Here is a 13,896-nt window from a genome sequence, read left to right as displayed (position 1 = left end):
GGTGGCCTTCTATCAAAGGCACTCTAATAATTTTCCAGTCAGGTGCTTATGCTTGTTTGTATTTGGGCATTTGATATGGATTATGGCGTGATCTAGAAGAAGGATGGTTTTGAGTGTGATCTTGTTTTTTCACCTTAAATGGGGGGTTAATCTTCGACCCTAGTCCAGTGGGACCTCCCCTAATGGCCCAATGGGTATAGGAGGGGCACTACTTGCGAAGCCCTGATTGAGATAGCTTAGTTCCACCTCTCTCTATGTCATGCTTAACACTTTCCATTATACATTACAAGCCCTTATCTCATTTCCATTCTCCAAGTTCCACTGACCATTGGTTCTTTTGGATTTGGTACCTACACACCCTCATACCTAGGTAGGGCTTGGAAACTTTGCCCTAGGAGGTTGATGCAACTAAAAGAAACAAAAAGAGCATATCATGGCCAAAAAACAAAATCAAAAGAAGGAAAATCAAAATACAAAAGATGGCCAAGGACATATACATTAGCACGTGGGCAAAAGCCTAGCCTAGCATGAGCTCTACCTCACTCATTATGGCCATCACCTATTTTTTGAGCACATGTTGCTCCATTACATGTCCCAAAATCTATGAGCATTAAAACGACTCATCGTTAAGGGGTAATACAATTGTTATAGCATTCAAAGCAAGCTCTAACCCTTGAGCTATGAGCAATAATACGAAGAAAAATCAAGAAAAAGTAAAAGGTGAGCAAGAGTGGTGTAAAAAAAAAAAGGCCGAGTTGTTATCACATGCATCCACAACTTCTCCCTCTTCACATCTATCCACTCAGAATGTGGATCCCCATCAGTTGGTCCCTTTGACCAGGGCAGTTGACCATGAAGTTTTCTCCCCTTCATACCATCATTATCATTCACCAACACCTATCAATTGAAGGGTGGACTAAGGAAATGTCACTTCCCCTTAGGGGTTGGAAACACCTAATAGGCTTTTCCTTTAGCCACTCCTACCTAGGGAGAAAACACCCTTGCAAGTTCAAGGCCCTGATTTTGGAAGGGAATCCTTATTTGAAGTATTATATAGCTCGGTTCAATTAGATGCAATAATGATTTTTGTCCCTAATGGTTCGTTGCTTTCACTAGAATCTTTGTTGTGATCGTCAGGTGGTTTAGCAACCCATGTCCTGGGCACCTTACCCATAGGTACCCAAGCCATTAGAGGAGTATATTAGCACTATCAAGTGAAGCATTGAGACTCTTGGGCCTCCTAGCAGCACCAACATATCACATATGTACCAGAGCACTCCTTGCACCCAAGACGTTGTGCCACTTTGCACTGAATTTGATGATTCTTCAGGATGACACAACTAGACCCAGCATGTCCTAGGGTTGGCGTTAGCACCTTATGAGGGATGGCAATTGATTCATGGCGCCAACGAGGGTGGTCTCACCTTCAAAGACTTGGGAGGGCTAATAGCACCTAGAAATCCCTCAATGTTGGAGCAGAGATGGACACTTTTCATAGTTGGAGACCCATGGAGACCACTTTATGTTGCCCCAACTGGATTTTGGGACCAGAGGGATCCATTGTGATAGATTTTAGGGCCAACCCTAAAATCATGATTTTTATGTGTTTCTACATCACATTTGGCACCTCTTAGCACTTGGACATGGCATTTGGAGGCCATTTTATGCATGACATCAGCCCTAGAAGCCTAGAAGCTCACATGTGTGGGCTTTTTTGAGCATTTATGGTGAGAGCTAGTCGGTTGGCTTGTAACCCAAGCATTTTTAGTAAATTAACTTGTATCTAGGGGCTTTTAGGCCAATATTAGACCTCATCCTCCTCATATAAATAGAGGAGAGGATCATTGTTTCTATTCATCACTACTTGTGACTAATTCGGCCCTCCTTAGGAGAATTTCAACCTCTTGTATCTTTGGAGAGACGTGATATATGGAGAACAATGTTTATAGGAGCTCTTGTCTTGGCTTTGGAGAAGTTATCTTGGATCAATGAATGGATTGTTCATGCATTTTATCTTGTAAGTGAGACTTTTTATTGATGAAATTTTGATCTTATGTCTAATGTATGGAATGTATTGGTAATCTAGGGTTTTCCTATTGTACCAATTATTGTTGAAGATCAATTGCATAGAATCTAGATATCATCATTGTATGCATTACTCATGAATGAAATGTGAATGGCAATCCCCTTGGTGAACTTTTGAATTAGCTCTCCCAAGTGAATATTGATCCCTCACAAAGATAATAGTTATGGTTTTGTGCTAGGGCATCAAAATATCCTTACTCCTTTGCAAGACTTGGTTAATCTACCAATCCCATAGACTCCATGAACCCAAGGACTAGACATTGGCCTTGTCATTTTGGTGATCAAGCTTTATCTTATCCTTAAATTGAGTTTCGCTCTCCTTTTCTCTCTCTTTTTCAACTCTCTTAAGGATGAGCACCCTCACCTAGGGCTTGGTGCGAAATTGCCTACAAGGGAAGTTTTTGGTATTGGAAAGATTCAACATCAAGAGTAGGATTGGTTGCCTCAAAATCATCCTCCTTGGTGGCTAATGCATCCATTTTTCACCATAATTTCTCTTGCCCTAGCTATTTTTCCCAAAAAAACCCTAGTGTTGGCTAAGCTTCAACTTGAGGACTTCTTGAAGGTTTCAAATTCTATTTGATTACTAATACTCATTATTGGAAACCTTTTCCTTCGTACCTTAACCTGAGGGCGCTCCATTTTGCATGTTATCAATCAAACCCTAGGTCTAGTGTGCCCTAGTTTGGACTCTCTAAGGGGATGTGAATTGCCTTCTTCTCATAATTTGAACCTTGTACCAAAGTTAAGCCATCCTTTGGAAGCCTATCGTGTCACCTTAAACCTCCAAGCCTAGAATATCTATTGTAGGTGACCTATACATCGGGACTCCTCCCATTGGTGAAAATCCATATAGAGCAGGGGGTAGCGACTGTGGTGATAGTGGGCCATTGCATTATTGATGTCACTTGATCTAGTGCTTACCTTGCAGGGTACCCCTCTAAAATACCTGCTAGATTTTGCGGCAATAGACCCTATACCCATAGTTAACTGAATACATAAGTTGGAAGTAATTTTAATAAGAAATATAACCAATTGTAATCATATGGTGAACCAAGGATAGTCGATATGATACTCATAATGGCCCATTGATGAATGCCACATCAAAAACAAATAATTGTGTCACATATCCAACAAAGATATGCAAAACACTCAAGGTGATGATGCAAATTGACATAACAAGCAAGCAACTAGGATAAAGAGAAAAGTTATCTCAATAGTTTTATGACCCTAATGGGAGTATGTTATGGTACTTAAGCCAATATAATAGGTTAATTGTATAAGTAAACCAAACTGTTGAATATGATCATTCAAGGAGACTGTATGAAAGGGATCTTCACTCTCCACAAGCATTTGCCAAAAAAAGCCAAGAATGAAGAGTCAGGCTTCCATTGAGAGAACAAACCACAGAAATCTTAGGCTCCAAGTGATCTAGGAGGATCTTGTCAATCCAGCATGAGCGGAGTTTTCAGTGGTTCAAGGTCGAAATGGTTTTCAAATGATCATGGTCGATGAGGTCTTGAACTTTATCAACTTCGCCAGTATTCGTCATCAGCATTCAGTGTCCGGTGTCTTCAACTTCGACAGTGATGTTTATGGTTCAGGTTTTCCGGTGGTGGTTTCAGTTCCACCGGTGATGTCAATGGTTGAGATAGTTTTCATGGTGTTTGAAGGATATGGTTTTGTATCAGGTTATTGACATGTGAGTGTCGTCAGTTCCCCGGGTTTTGGTTGTCAAAAAGGGAACAGGTATCGTCATGTGGGGTTATGTCACATAGTGACAATTGTTGTAAATGGGTTCTTAGAACAAAATGATGTTAAGTCCCAGACTTGAAGACCTAACACCTAAACCCTAACACATTGACCTAAAACCTATGTAATAATACCTAATGCAACCCCTAACCTAAAACCTAAAACCATGCATTAAAATGCATTAACCCTAAGTCAAAACCCTCTCAGCCATGTTAAATACATTGCAAACCATATTAACACACATAAACATTACAATAACATTAAAAATTATTTTACCCCTAATCGCTGACCTAAACCGCATGGGGAGAAGACCGCAGCGGAGTAAAACATCAATGTGAGACCAACTACAAGGGTTAATCGTCAGGGTAACCATATCAGAAACCACGGTGGTTGTGTTTAGTCGTCCACATGTGAACAAGAAAGCGGCTACAGGTAGCAAGTAACCGTAATCGCATCGGAATAGGTCCCAACCGTAACCACATCATCTTGTACACGTGAGCAGTAAGGAGTTAGCGGCTACAGCAAACACGCTGTCAGAGGTTGCAATAAGCGCAGCATCGGAACCGCCGCATGTGAACACAGAACAGAAGACCGTGCAGTCAGCGAGGCAGTTGTTGGAACCGTCGGAGCCCTAACCGCGGTTTATATCAACTGTACACATGCGTTGTCAGCACTTTCTTCTGGTTAGCTAACTGCGAATGGATTCGGGTTATTGTATGGTATTTTTGGGTTTTGATTGTTGTTTAAACACTAAATTAATTCAAAGACCATGCAAGTCTATCCCTAGGTGTCAAATCATGACTAGACCGAGCATTTGTGACCAAAATTAGAGTCAATTCATGCCAATCTGTGACATAAGGAGTTAGAGTGCATCTGGAGGGATATAAAGCAAGCATTTTTCTCATTGAGAAAGGGGAGTGGTTTTTGAGTTTTGTATGCAGAATCTGGAGGATATAGGTTGTTTTGTTTTCAGTGTAACAAGAGCATCAGGAGTCAGAATTGGGAACCGTCATAGGCATTGGAAAGCTAATTCAGAGAGCTTTCTTGTGACAGTGACCATAAGTGCCTGCGTGCACAATCAGTCTGGTTAATTTGTTATGTAATCGACCTCCTCGAATTCAATCCTAATAAAGCGGTCACCCATCTTGAAAGCAGACCCAAAGACGTAATCCATCAGGGATGAACTCCATAATCAATCTTGTTGTCTGGTATCGTTGTGTTTTTGTTCCTTTTCACTTTTGTTTACATCTTGCTTATGTTTCTCACCTATCGTAAAGTCTTTCCTTTTCAATCGATTCTCACGGTTAAAGCACTTTAAGTTAACATTCAGTTCACTAATGGCATTAATCAATTCTACTTTAGTTTAATGTATGATCATTTCAGATCATATAATTTGGTATCAGAGCAGGTTGCATTTGTAGAATTTTTCCAGTGGATGTTAACTAGGTCTAAATCGCAACATAGAGAAGGAATCCTCGAGGAGATCGATCCAGAGATTGGAAAGCGAAGAGTCACTCATAAATCGACCATGACAAGATCTGATACAGGTAAAACTCCTGAAACTAAGATGAGCGAGGAACAGTTTCAGAAAGCATTCTTGAGTATGCAACAGATGTTGGGAGAACTTTACGAATATAAGAAGGCGATAGATGCAACTTCTTCTTCAAAGACATCGAAGAAGGACAAAGTAAAGGCAAGGTTATAAACCTCCTCCTCCTCCATCATTTCCATCATCATCTTCTACTTTTTCTTCTTCCAGTTAAACCTAAGAAAACATCTCTTTTGAAACTCGATGTAAAATTTGAGTTACCTATTTATGATGGTGAAATAAATCCTGAAAAGTTAGATAACTAGATTAAGCAGTTAGAAGTGTATTGTCGTATTCAGAACATTTCTTATGATAAAACGAAAATTCAGTTAGCCACACTTAGAATGGGTGGAACAGCTTTAATCTGGTGGGAAAGTAAAACTCAAATAGATGTAAAGCGGAAAGGTAAGTCGTCTCTTCATGGTCTAAGTTTTTAAAAGCTCTTAGGAAACAATTCTATCCTTTAGGATACATGCAGCAAGTTGTTATTGATTGGCAACACTTGAGGCAAGGTAAAGGGCAGAGTGTCCAAGAGTTTACTCAGGAGTTCACAAAGAAAGCATTAGCGCTTGGTATTTCATTGGATACACGTGAAACTTGCAGCATGCATTATTAATGTTTAATCCTGATGATTTTGATGAAGTGTGTGTTCAAGCCATACATATTGAATCAGGTGGCAAAGCATTCAAGTTTTCATCGCAATCATCCAAAGAGTTGGAAATCAAGGATTCCAATGACAACAAAAGGAAAAACAATTCAAAAGGGAAAGAAATCAGCGACAGCTCAAAAGGAAAGACCTAGTTGTTCTCATTGCCAGAGAATCAGTCATGATGAATCTACGTATTGGAAACTTCATCCAAAACTTAAGCCAAAAAAGTTCCTTAAGGAGAAGGATGAAAAGAAATCAATTGCAGCAATCCAGCAAGATCTAGGTTCCGATTTAGGTTCAAGTTCGAATACTATTGCATCTTCATCAAACATAAATCCTTCAAATGAGGAAAAAAGAGTTGCACTATTTCACATAAGGATAACTTCTAAGCACACAAAGATAGATACAATGTTTGATAGTGGATCACAGGAAAATTTAATATCTGAATACTTAGTTGAGAACTTGGGTTTGGAGACACGGAATCATCCAAGACCTTACCCATTAGGATGGCTAAATAAATCAACTCAGATAAAAGTCACAAAACAATGTCGATTAAAATTTGCCATTACAGTTAATTACATTGATGAAGTGGAATTAGATGTGGTTCCAGTAGAAATATGTGGAGTTGTCTTAGGAAGTCCTTATCTTTATGATCGTGATGCAATATTTTATAGAAGAGAGCATAAATATCACCTTAAGAAAGATGGGGTTGAATTTATTGTCAGGGCACATAAAAGTAAAACTCAATTGAATTTAGTTGTTGCTAATCAGAGGAAGCAATTAATAAGTTCAAATAAGAGATTTGTAATCATGTGTGTAACGGAACAACATAAGAATCGACATGATGTTTTTTCAAGTTATGAGTCCCAATTTAAAGATAGTTTGATCGAAGAGGTAGAAACTTTTTCAGTGCTATTTAAAGAAACCAAACATCTTACTCATAAGCAGGGAATACAACATGCATTACAGTTGATGCCTAAAGCTCCTCTTCCTAATGTCAGAATGGATCAATTCAGTCCAAGTTTGGAAGTTATCAGTTACAAGGAAGAAGGTCAGTATTGGGGAAAGTCAGTGTTAAATTTCTCTTGTATTGTGTCACCATTTCATGTTTCAAACAAGTTGGAAACCTCTTTTCAAGTGGAGAAGAAGCCCATTTGTTTTCATCTCAAAGCCTTTTCTAAAGCAATGTCAAAGTTTCCAATACATCTGAGGGAAAATTATGCCTCAGGGGAAAGTGCTAATCAATGGAAACATCATTTAATGAATGAAGAAACAATGATTCACATAAATCATCCAACATTTCAATACTTTCAAAATCAAACTAAGTTGCAGCAGTTTTCACCTTACAGTTTGATGAGTTTATTGCAGCAAGTTCACTTAGTACTCAAGAATCGGGAAAGTATATCAAATCAAGTCGCTGGTATGATGTCTAGAATGTCTTTGAATGTTTTTGTTATTCCGCAAAATAGATTGTTAGTACATGTCAATAGTATTGAACAATATTCTGCAGAGACTGTTTTCAAAGATGTTTATGAATCACTAATTCATGGTACTTCATGGAAAGAAGTCAATTGCCATGTTCATAACAGGTTGTTTGACCATCTTCGCAAGTTGTACATACTACAGATGGATGGAACAAGTCACAAATTGAGAGGATGCCATGATCAGCATCATCAGGGTCATCACTTTTAGGTGATTGATCGAATGTATTGGTACATCTTCCGGAAAGGTGGAGAGTGAGGGAGCTCTACCCTCATCTACTATATGTTTAAGTCAAACCTTTGTGGTCCAAAAGCTTTCAAGTGGAGAGGATTGATGCAGGAGGATCTTGTCAGTATAGCATGAGCGGAGTCTTTAGTGGTTCAAGGTCGAAATGGTTTTCAAATGATCATGGTCGATGAGGTCTTGAATTTTATCAACTTCGCCAATATTCGTCGTCAGCATTCAATGTCCGCTGTCTTTAGCTTTAACAGTGATGTTTATGGTTCAGGTTGTCCGGTGTTGGTTTCAATTCCGTCAGTAATGTCAATGGTTGAGATAGTTTTCATGGTGTTCGAATGATATGGTTTTGTACCAGGTTGTTGACATGTGAGTGTCATTAGTTCCTCGGGTTTTGGTTGTCAAAAAGGGAACAGGTATCATCATGTGGGGTTATGTCATATAGTGACAATTGTTGTAAATGGATTCTCAGAACAAAATGATGTTAAGTCCTAGACCTGAAGACCTAACACCTAAACCCTAACACATTGACCTAAAACCTATGCAATAAAACCTAATGCAACCGCTAACCTAAAACCTAAAACCATGCATTAAAATGCATTAACCCTAAGTCAAAATCCTCTCGGCCATGTTAAATACATTGCAAACCATATTAAAACACATAAACATTACAATAACATTACAGACTGTATTACCCCTAACCGTTGGCCTAAACCGTGGGGGGAGATGACCACGGCAGAGTAAAACATCAATGTGAGACCAGCTACAAGGGTTAACCGTCGGGGTAACCGTATCGAAAACCACGATGGTTGTGTCTAGCCGTCCACATGTGAACAAGAAAGCGGCTACAGGTAGCAAGTAACCATAACCGCATCGGAACAGGTCCCAACCGTAACCACATCGGCTTGTACATGTGAGCAGTGAGGAGTTAGCCGCTACGATGAATAGGTTGTCGGAGGTTGCAATAAGCGTAGCATCGAAACCGTTGCATGTGAATGCAGAACAGAAGACCGCACAGTTAGCAGGGCAATTGTCGGAACCACCAGAGCCCTAACCGCAGTGTATATCACATGTACACATGCGCTGTCAGCGCTTCCGCCTGGTTAGCTAATTGCTAACAGGGGTTATTGTATGGTATTTTTGGGTTTCGATTGTTGTTTAAACACTAAATTAATTCAAAGACCATGCAAGTCTATCCCTAGGTGGCAAATCATGACTAGACCGAGCATTTGTGACCAAAATTAGAGTCAGTTCATGCCAATCCGTGACATAAGGAGTTAGAGTGCATCTAGAGGGCTATAAAGCCAGTATTTTTCTCATTGAGAAAGGGGAGAAGTTTTTGAGTATTGTATGCAAATTTTGGAGGATATAGGTTGTTTTGTTTTCAGTGTAACTGGAGCATCGGGAGTCAAAATTGGGAACTGTGATAGGCGTTGGAAAGCTAATTCAGAGAACTTTCTTGTGACAGTGACCAGAAGTGCCTGCGTGCACAATCAGTCTGGTTAATTTGCTGTGTAATCGACCTCCTCAGATTCAATCCTAATAAAGCAGTCGCCCATCTTGAAAGCAGACCCGGAGACGTAGTCCATCAATGACGAACTACGTAATCAATCTTGTTGTCTGGTATCGTTGTGTTTTTGTTGCTTTTCACCTCTGTTTACATCTTTCTTATGTTTCTCATTTGTCGTAAAGTATTTCCTTTTCAATAGATTCTCACGGTTAAAGCACTTTAAGTTAACATGCGGTTCACTAATGGCATTAATCAATTCTACTTCAGTGTAATGTATGATCATTTCAAATCACCAAGTCATTTAATGGGATAAAATCTTAAAAAGGAGATTAATGGAATCATCACCATACACATTGGATATGATCATGTGAAATCATTCGAGGTTATTGGGATTTCTCATAATATCCAAGGATTTATGGTGTACCTCATCATAATCAGTACCACTGGAAGTTGTGCTCCACATCTACATTTGGTGTATTCAAGTTTATGAGGGCATTTTGGATATTTTCTTCATAACATTTGGCATCAAAGGAAGCAATTCTCGGATAAGCACCTTCAAGGGGTACCCTTCAATATCAGAGACACAACCTTTGTTAGGGGCATCTGAATTCTGTGTTGCTTATATTTTTAAAGAAATCAGTGATATTTGGTTAAAACTTCAGAGAATTGGTGCAAAAAATGTGAGAGGCATAGTACATACAAGCTAAGGTTCTACTCCAGTCCCGAAGCACTGCCAAAAGTTGTAAGATGCAATTATTTGTGCATATCTTTTTATTATGAAATATAAATTACATGCAATTTGATTATCTAGAAAGAACACACTTGGTAGTGCCTTTGGTAAAAGTTTTAGAAAAGTCATGTGAATGTCTAGAAGATATACTCAACGTAAGTTCAAGTTCCTATCCAATCTTGAATCATGCTAACACTAATAGGGTGCAGTAAATTGAGAAAATCTAAAGATTCCCATATCCAAACTCGGTGAGACTTGATTCCGATGAAACAAGATCTCTTCTTTAAAATCCAATGGGAGCATGTGATGGAACTCTATAAGGGGTCACCTATATAAGTAAATATCAGATCAAGCCAAGGGATTAACTCAACTAGTTGTCACCAATGTTGTTGGCAATTTGGCTAGTTATGCGCCAACAAGTGCCCAGCCCGAAACTTTTGGGTTGCACACTAATAAATGCCAATGGGTTTACTAGTGATGCCATCCACAATTGTGGGGATGTATCCCTTAGGTTTCCTTGTGTGCTTTTCCTTGATAATAAATAAATAAATAATAAATGAGCTTGATAGTGTACCCACATGAGTAATGATGGGAACAAATATATATAAGAGGTTAATGGAGTCATTATTATACACATTAGTATATGATAATTGTATATGGATGTATTGCAGGTTATTGGGGGTTCTAATATCTTAAATTAATTGTGTAACTCATCGTAATAATATTCTTTGGAGTTGTGTTCCAAGAGTACATTCATTGTACATAGTTTAATCATGTTGTATTTGGTATTTGATTCTTAAGATTTGGTATAAGAGGAGGTGATTCTCAAATCAGCGCCATCAAGGTGTAACATTCATTCTCAAAGTCATAATTCTTGCTGGGGATATCCAAATTGAGTATTACTTCATTTTTTAGAAAGACGACATCTTGGAGTATCTTTAGTCAAAATTAGCATAGATTTCTAGGAGGTATTGTTCATACAAGTTGGAGATCAAGCCCAATCCTAAACCATTGCCAAAAGTAGTAAATTGTAGTAATTCGTGCATATCTTTTTTATTTCAAACCCAAAATAATATATGACTCCATCTTCAAGAAAGAAGACACTAATAGTGTCTTTGGTCAAAATTTTATAAAATGGTGTAAATTTATACAAGATATGCTTTCACACAAGTTAGGCTTCCTATCTAGTCCTAAGGGATAAATCCTACTAAAACTAGTAAGGTTTAGTAAATCAACTATATCTTATGATTATAAGATCCAAATTCAATAAGACCATATTAGTCAAAACATAAAGATCAAAGGATGTTATATCTTAAAATTTCATATCAGTGGGTGCAAAATTCAAGGACACAATTTGTACAAGTTTGCTCTTCTCAAAGAGGCTAAAAACAACAAGGTTTCTCGAATTGGGCATAACTCCACCCTAGAATATCCAAAATGAGTTAGAGTAGTTGCATTGGAAAAGACATACCAACTGCTTACATGCTAAAATTTCACTTATAATTAGAGCAAAAATCATGAAGATGGAGCAAGTTTATGATTGACCTTTAGACCACCACAAAAAGCTCTTAAATTGCAATTCAACTTCAATTTGATAAACTTTTGAATGATAGCTCCAATTTGGAACCCCAGATAATGTCACTTGATTGTCTAGAAAGAAGACACCTGACAGTGTCTTTGGTCAAAATTTAAAAAAAAATGATGCAAATTTAAACAAGATACACTTCATTCAAGTTAGGGTTCCTATTTAGTCTAAATCCTACGAAACAATTAGGGTTTAGTAAATCAACCATATCTGATAGTTCTTAGATCCAATTTCAATAAGACCACATTCATCTGTACACAGAGATCAAAGGATGTTACATGTTAAAATTTTAGATTAGTTGGTGCAAAATTCTAGGAGACAATTTGTACAAGTTTGCTCCTGGGGAAGAGGCTAAGACCAACAAGGTTTCACAAATTGGGCATAACCGAAGTCACTTGGCTCGAGTTTGAGTTTAAGTTCACTGGCTTTGAAGTTCGACAATACATCGACAGTAATATATCTATATAGATATATTGTTTTTTAATTAAATGATTTTACTGGTATAAATTTGTTGGATAATAAAAGTTATAAAATTTAATTCTATTATAAAAATTATATATAAGCCAATCAAGGGTAGCCACAATGGTTGGCACTCATGGTGAAAATGCCACTCACCTTAGTTTGAATCCTGGCTAACCTTCCTCAGTATGGTTTGCAGGCTCTCATATCGGGTGAGGGGGTTCTTCTTACCAGCAGCACTATGTGATCCTTGGTGGTAGCAATGATTGTCTATTTCAACTACCTATTTCCCCCTGATACAAAAAAAAATAAAAAAAAAATAAAAATATATATTATATGTAAATTTATATTAATTCATAACTTAATCATATTGACATATTTGACTCATATATATTAATCTATACCTAAATTTATATGTTATAATGTGGGTGCATGCATGAATGGTCGTGGCATTCCAATTTCCACTACAAAGGCATCCTAATTTCTCTTCAAGAAAGACATACTAATTATTTATAGATGGGGAAGCAAGACTCTAGGAGTCATATGAAGTTCCTCAAGACATAGAATATGATGAGGTCGAGCCAAGCTTTTGCCAACAGAACTAAGATCGAACCCAAAACTGCAAGAACAAAACTAAGCAGGGTATCATATACAATCAATGTAGCTTGACAAGTATAATAGGGCTAGGGTGAAAAAGCAAGCCAATGCAAAAAATCTTAAAGCCTCGGAGCATAAACCATCCTAAAATTCTAAGAATTAAAAGAAGTTTAGCGAATTCACCTTTAAAAGAATGAAATTACAAGCAAACTTAAGTGTCCAATTGCGGAAATGAGATTCAACCGAGCAAAAAGGGCTAATTTGAATGAATCAATTCACTATCTCTTTAAATTCTACAAATTTCAAATTTCATTAAGGAAAGTAGCGAAACGCAATGACTTGGGGCAGAACTCCACCCTATAAGATCAAAATTGAGTGAGACTAGTTGCATTGGAAAGAAGACATACCAAGTTGTTACATGTCGAAATTTCAAATATAATTGGAGCAAGTCTACGATCAGCCTTTAGACACCAACAAAAGGGTTTAAAATTGCAAGCCAACTTAAACTTGATATAATTCTAAATAATAGGTCCAATCTCAAACCCCAAATAAAATGTCACTTGATTTTCCAGAAAGCAGACACATGATGGTGTCTTTGGTCAAAATTTTAGCAAAAATGGTGCAAATTAATTGACATATGCTTCATACAAACTAGGGTTCCCATCTATTCCTAAATCCTACCAAAACTAGTAGGGTTTAGTAAATCAATCGTATCTTATGATTCTCAAATCCAAATCAATATGACCTTGTTCATATAAAACACAAAGATCGAAGATTGCTATATGTTAAAATTTCATATCAATTAGTACAAGTTTGCTCTACAAGAAGAGGCTAAAAATAACAATGTCACAAATTGAGCATAACTCCACCATAGAAGATCCAAATTGAGTGAGACTAGTCCAATTGGAAAGACGACATGCCATGTTGTTATATGTTGAAATTTCGCATATAACTGGAGCAAAAAGTCAATAAGATGGAGCAAGTCTATGATCGACCTTCAAATGCCAACAAAATGTTCTAAATTGCAAGCCAACTAAAATTTGATAAACTTTAGAATGATAGGTCCAATTCAAGTGACTCAAAGGACATCTGAAAGAGGAAATGGAGAAGAGTATCTACGTAAAATTTAGGACAAACTACCCTAGCGGGTTAGTTTGAGTGTTTGATTTCTTTGAGATTCATGTAGGACTCAGGGTTGATCCCCCATGTTGGTTGCCACTAT

This window comes from Pinus tabuliformis, chromosome 9 (genome assembly GCF_031772625.1).
Source record: "Pinus tabuliformis cultivar Carrire ecotype Pingquan chromosome 9, CPIR1, whole genome shotgun sequence".
Lineage (NCBI taxonomy): Eukaryota > Viridiplantae > Streptophyta > Pinopsida > Pinales > Pinaceae > Pinus > Pinus tabuliformis.
This window is presented reverse-complemented; position numbering follows the sequence as displayed.